This window comes from Apium graveolens, chromosome 10, assembly GCF_009905375.1.
Source record: "Apium graveolens cultivar Ventura chromosome 10, ASM990537v1, whole genome shotgun sequence".
Classification (NCBI taxonomy): Eukaryota; Viridiplantae; Streptophyta; class Magnoliopsida; order Apiales; family Apiaceae; genus Apium; species Apium graveolens.
Genome location: NC_133656.1, coordinates 3,348,102 through 3,355,051, shown reverse-complemented (window position 1 = coordinate 3,355,051; position 6,950 = coordinate 3,348,102).

The following is a 6,950-nucleotide window of genomic DNA, read 5'->3' as shown; positions in this document are numbered from 1 at the left end:
CCTTATCATCAAGGTCCGGGACTTTTAAAGCCTCCTTTGTGAAACGATTCAGGTAATCTCTCAAGGATTCCTTAGCTCCCTGCACAAGACTCATAAGGGATGCTGAACTTTTCTCATGGACTCTTCCACTGATGAATTGCTTAATAAAAGCCTGACTTAATTCTCTGAACGATCCAATAGAATTTGGGGGCAGACGACTGTACCATCTTTGAGCCATACCCGACAGGGTTTGAGGGAAGGCCCGACACTTTATAGCATCATTCACGGGTTGCAGCAGCAGTGCATTAGAGAATGTCCTAACATGATTAGCGGGGTCTCCCGTGCCATCATAGGCTTTGATAGTGGGCATCTTGAATTTCCTTGAGATATGGGCATTCATTATCTCTTCTGTGAAGGGTGGAGTTGGATCATCAAGATCTCCAAGGGGAAGGAGATTACTTGGATCAGTTCTTGGGACAGCAGCCCTTCTTCGTACCGGACCATCCAGATCTATAACAGGAGGAGGATTTCTCCCCCAGGAGGTATCTGGGGTCTGGTGGCCTGGTGAGCCTCCAAATCACGCCTCAGCCTTTGGATTTCAGCCTCATGAGCCCTGATCCTTTCCTGCACTTCTTGGGGATTCGCCCCTGGGGTGCTTTGGGGGCGTTGCCGTACATCGGCCATTGGCTCTTTTCCAGGACGCTTCCTTCTCGGGGCCACTTCATCATCCGAAGATTCGGAGTCTCTCTCAGTGTAAGGACCAGAAAATTCCCGATCCTCAGGGATAGGACCCAAACCTCGTATATAGGGGGGTGACTGCCCTCGTGCTTCGCTTCACCCAGCATATCCGCTTCCTCCAACCTCAGGGTGAAGGGGCATCCCATAAGGGGGGTTAGTAGTAACAATAGTTGAATATTCATACCCGACGGGTCGAGAATTCACAGGTATATGTACTTGTTGAACTTGAGGATTCGTACCTTGAATAGTCGGGGGAGTTGTCCCTGTCTGGGCTTCCCCTTGAGCAGATGCATAAGTTGAGTGGGGAGAAATCTCCACGGTTGACGAAATCACCTGAGTTGTCCCTGAAGGTGTTCCTTCCTCCAGAGCTCTAATTGTTCTCCGTGTTCTCGCCATGGTTGTTGTTGTGCTTTCCCATAGACGGCGCCAAATGTTATGGATAAAAAAACTAAGGTTATTATTTGCTGTATTTATTACTAAGATTCGGGAGCTCAAGGCCTTTAATGGCTGCTCTCGTGTTTCGTGGCTCGATCTGCCTTTACGAGATGCCTACGTATCTCTGTGAATTAGAGAATCAAGCCAAAAAACATAGTTCTGATTTGTGGGGTGAGGCCCCTTATATAGATGTTGGGAGACTTGGTATAGGAGACTTGGTGGGCAAGTCTCATAATTAGAATGGACTTTGGAGTCCTAGATAGTAGGAAACTGATTCCTTATCCTTTTAGGTCCCCTTGAGGCTAATCTATAAGGATTTATATCCTTATCGGGACTCTTCTCAATAGCTGATTTTTCCCTTATTAATTAATTACGAAATTAATTAATAATCAGGGCTTTTGGGCCTTCTTTATTTCATCAGGCCTGATCTGGTCCATCAGGCTTAACCTTTCTGGTCTGAGTATCATATATCTTTTTATTGGGCCTGGCAGCCCACACATTGCAGTATTTAATTATACTATCATAATTTATTTATCCCTATCATTATGTGAATTAAATACAGGTTTAATTAACCTTTGTGCATTTTTATAAAATCATTCGAGTAAGATAAAAACATGGGATTTGTTTTGTTATCTTCGTAATGGTCCTAGAGACTTTTTAAAAATGATGAGTGAATTTAATTGTTAGTCCTTGCATTTTTGAATTGATTTTATATGGAATATGTATTTATTAAAGCAAGTTTGCGAAATTCATATAAAATCAACCGTTCGCTCAAATTCTTATTATGAGTAATGGATAAAAAGCTAATTTTGAGACCTACGTGTTAAAATTATCATTTTCAATAATTCTCGACTTTCCGAGAGAGAAATATTTTATATTTGAATTTTTTTGCATTCGAGTAAAAAGAGAAAGAATGTGTGAGTCAAAAAGGACTTATTAGTTTACCATTTTGCCCTTGTTTTGGTGGAGTATAAATCACTCCTTCCTCCCCCATTTTTCTTCTTCTTTCCCGTGCACTCACTCTTTTCTCTCTTCTTTTCTTTCTCTCATCTCTCTCTCGAACACTCTCACTCTCTCATCTCTCACCTCTCTCACTTGCATGCAACCATTAAAACACACTCAAACACCGAGATATTGCTACCATTAGTTGTTATTTTCGGTATACACTTCGATTCCTACTTGCATGTAAGTAATTATAAAGGTTTTGTTGAGTAATCACTATGGTGGTGTTCAAGAAAAACCATTATTTGATGCATAACCATGAGAGTGAATTTAAGCGTGATTGGAGGTCATAAACTCGAGAAGAGATCCGTTATGGGCTCTCTCAAGTTCGACCACCACCAGCCATGATCCAAGGAGAGCCGGTGGATTTTCCATGGTGTGATCGTTTGATTTTAGTGTTGCATGTCATGATTTCTTGAAAATTTGGAAAAGGGTTTTGCTTCTTTGATGAAATTCAAGTGTGTGCTTGATTAAATGATTCCATTGATTGTGTTAGGAAGTAAATGAAAGTGTGCATATGATTGTTGCTTAGAAAATCAAAAATTGAGGATTGCATGTGGATTTTGCTTCGGTTTTTTGTTAAATAAAGAAGAGGAATTCGGTTTTTGTGAGTTAATCTTGTTGAACACTAAGTTTATGTGGCCTAAAAGTGATTGCATGATAGTTTTAAAGAAGATCAATTAGTGCAAGTTATTGATTAGTCCTTGAGTTGAAAATTATGTTCTTGCCGAATGAAAATAAGTTAAAAAGGGGTTAATTATTGATTAAGTAAATGCATGTTGGTTGAATGAGTTAGGTGTTGCATGATTTGGTGTTTAAGTGAATGGAATGATCTAGTTAAGAGCTAAAATAATTGGGAAATGTGATGTATTGTCTTGCATGTTAAAATCCATTCTTTTATGTTGATTTATGGAAAAACTCGAATGGGTTCTTAGGAATAAAAAGGTGAAATTAAGTTGATTTAATCGCTAAGTGAGATTTTGATTGAATGACAAAGATTAAGAAGTGTTATGTTCAAATTTTGGTAATTAAATGGAAGTGTTGATTTCGATCTTTAATGAAAGTAGGATTCAGATTTTTGGTTAAAAAGGGATGAAGTTTAAGTGCTAAATGATCCTTGTGAATTGCATTAGTTGTGTTTGTGTATATGAGGTTGAAATTGATTATATGTGGATGTGTTTTGTATGTATGGTTCGAATTAAGGAATAAAAGAAAAAGGAAATTAAATCGTTTGTTATTAAGAGCTATAAGTGATAGCTATGGTCGTAAAAGAGTTATGTTAGTATGATTTGAGAAATAGCCAAGGTTAAGCGAGTACGCTTTGATTGTTAAGTATGTAAGGATATAAAAGCTACGAGAAAAGGGATGTGCTATGCACTATGTGTTATGTGCTATGTGCTATGTGCTTATATGTATAAGCCATATTCGTATACTCGAGTCAAAGATATAGTCGAGTTATCGTATAGAGTGATCGTTCCGTGAATGAGAGTTGAGAATCTGAATAAGATTTTGGTTTTGTTGTAGATTCGGAACGTGAGGGCATTCAGGCTAGGAAAGGAAAGGATTTACTAGGTGGCAGTAGTACAACCTTCAGGAAAGCAAATCCAGTCATAGTAAGAGGCTAGCGGGGCTAGTCCAGTTTAAGGCTGAAATTATGCCGATTGATACCTTAAAGACCGGAATGGAGGTCGATACGGGCTGATCAACCGTATATAATGAAATGGAAAGATAAAGTGATCCAATCAAGGGTTCTAAGTGATTGTTTAAAAAGGGAACTGAAACTTTTGTTCAGTAAATTGATTTTGAAAATGAAAATGGTTTATATTGCTTTGAAAAGAGTTGATTATGTCATTGTGGAGCTTAAAGCTCGAGAACCCTAATTCTTGAAATTGTTGATCATATGATTGATTCTATATCTTGAAATACTGTTGCTTTCCTCTATCGAAAGATCTATTTTGATCCAATAATGATTTGTGATAAATACGGCTTTCGTCCTGTTTCGAGCCTTGTTCCTTGAAAGCCCCATACTATTCTTCAGATATCTTTCCTTATCCCAAAAAGATGGAAATCTGCCACCTAGATTAAATAAAGTAGAATGCCCTAGTTTTGTTAAAGCGTATTATGATTTGATATTGTAAAACTGCTATATAGTTACTTGCTGAGTTTTATACTCATTTGTTTTTTCTTAATCTAACCATGGCAGTTAAGCAAGAAGATGGTCAGGCTTAGCCGCACTGCTCGTAAGAGCGTACCTGGTGGTCGCTACCATGTTGAGGGCTTCTAATTGCCAGAGCAGGTAGTGGTTTTTATGAGTGAGCTCGCGCCTAGAAAGAACTGTATAAAGATATAATGGGTTATCTGTCGGTTCCTAGCCGGAATCGAGATTGTTTATTTAATAATATTTTGGGTTTGTAATTTATATTTTGTGATTGGTAGTTGTGATCTTGTCTCATACTTTATCCTGTTGATCCTATTAGTAGTTAATCGGGGTTTATGCATATTTAATTGATAGATTAGAGGTGTGTGAGTCCTCATTTCTTAACCCCGAGATTGAGGGCATCACAAGTTGGTATCAGAGCTATAGGATCTAGTCCCTGAGACAAGTTAGGATTTAAAAAGGGGTATTTTGGGAATATATCTATATCGCGAGAGAGTTCGACTCGTATAGAGTTGAGTTAGACTATTAGGTATAGTCTAAGGAAGGTGTTGATTGGTAAGGCAGAAACTAGAGTTAGGGTGTGAGTAGCTGGAAGCTTTATTTAACCCTAACATTATTTCTTGGTTGTTGTTTTATGTTTTCTCTCAGGATCCTAGTAGTGGTAGTGATTCAGACTCAGAGGTTAGTTTGACCGGTACCCCTATGGACCCTATTTCACCCTCTCCAGAGGAGCCTGTGTATGTTAGTTCAGACCCAGAGGAGGACTCTTCTGAGAGTAGTGAGATCCCCATGCAGATTTCACCCCTCAGACCAGATTCAGAGACCTCTGCCCCTGAGCCAGAGTCGGAGATGCCTAAGACTGTTCCTGTCAGTGTTGGTGGCAAGTTAGCCCAGGATCGAGACTATGTGTACTCCCGCATTCCTGAGTTGGGAGCTTTGGTGGATAGACTAGCCAGAGAGTCTAGGCAGAGTGCTTCTGTTATGGATGATGAGTGGCAAGTTCGGGTGAAGATGGTGGAGCAGGTTGCCAGGAGGAGATTGGACGAGGGACCATCCACTAGTGATGCCGATGCTGAGGCCCGGAGGCTACATAAGATCATTCACTGGATATTGGTTGTGTTGAGAGAGATTCTAGATGATTAGGCGGGACTGTTGGTTGAGCCCGTAGATTGTTATTTTTTAGCGCCGGTAGGCTTTGGGATACTTGGTCAGATGTCGGGATCCCTTTTTCATTTATCTTGTTGTATTTCAGACCAGTGTAGTAGTAGTAGTAGTTGGAAGTTAGGGGTAGATAGGGGGATGTTTTCCAGTTTTTCCTCTATTTAACACTGCTATTTATTGTACCTTGTTTCAGAACCTTAACATCCAGAATATTCTCTATTCACCCTTTGATTAAATAATTCTATTATCTTGCTTTCCTTTTTGCACCTTGATTATCTTATAAACTGTTCTCAATGCCATGTTTAAATGCAATCATGCTTAAAGATCATAAAACCCTATTCCGTGCTATGATAAAACAACACTGATATGAGAATTATATAGTAATAAGGATTGCATGCGCAAATTGGGTAAAACTTAAAACCCACAAAAGAGATTTCATAGAAACTGTTGTTATATATATACATGCAGTATTGCTAAATAATTGCTCAATCAGGTTTGTAAGAAATGGCCAACTCACCAGATCACCAAGAAGAAGAAATTCCCACCCAAGACCCAGAAATAAACCCAGAAACCACTATGATGAGCAGACTTGCTCAACTTTTGCAACAACCTGTGGCCCCTAAAATTGGAAATTTCAAGCACTTTCAATCTGTTCATCCCCCAGAGTTCTTAGGTTTGCCAGACCCGATTAAAGCGCAGTCGTGGTTGAGGGAGATGGAAAAAGCTTTTGAGTTAGCAGAAGTTAAGGATGAAAAGAACGCTCAGTACGCAAGTTATTATTTGAAAGATGAAGCAAGTTTCTGGTGGGAGTCTTCTAAGGCGTTGGTGGAAGGCAAAGACTTATCTTGGGAAAAGTTCACTGAGATGTTTCTGGAAAAGTATTTGCCAAGTTATATGCAAGATCAGTTGGAGATGAAATTTCTGGATCTTAGACAGGAGGAAATGTCGGTAGCAGAATATGAGGTGAAGTTTTCGGAATTGTCAAGGTTCGTACCTGAGTACGTGAATACGGAAGCGAAGAAGGCTAAAAGGTTCCAGCAGGGACTCAAGCCGTGGATTAGGAGTCAGATAGCAATGTTGGAGATTAAGAACTATGCTGCTTTGGTTCAGAAAGCAATGATAGTGGAAGGTGAGCAGGAAGCCGCCAGAAGAGAAAATGAAGGAAGAAAAAGGAAGTTTGAAAGCTCGGAGCAAGAGCAAGGAAGCTCAAAGTTCAGAGGGAAGTTTGGGAAGAATGGTGGAAGTCAGAACCAAAAGTTCCAAAAGTTTAGACCTGGGAATGGAGCTCAGAAGAACCGTTTCCAGAAAGCTGGACAACCGGGGAAGGATAGTAGACCCCAGATGCAAGAATACAGGAACTGTGGAAAGAGACACCCGGGGAGGTGTAATAAGCTGGACATAACATGTTTTAAGTGCAACCAGAAGGGGAATTATTCTTTAGAATGTTCAAATGGAGTAAGGAAGCCTGATTTGGCTT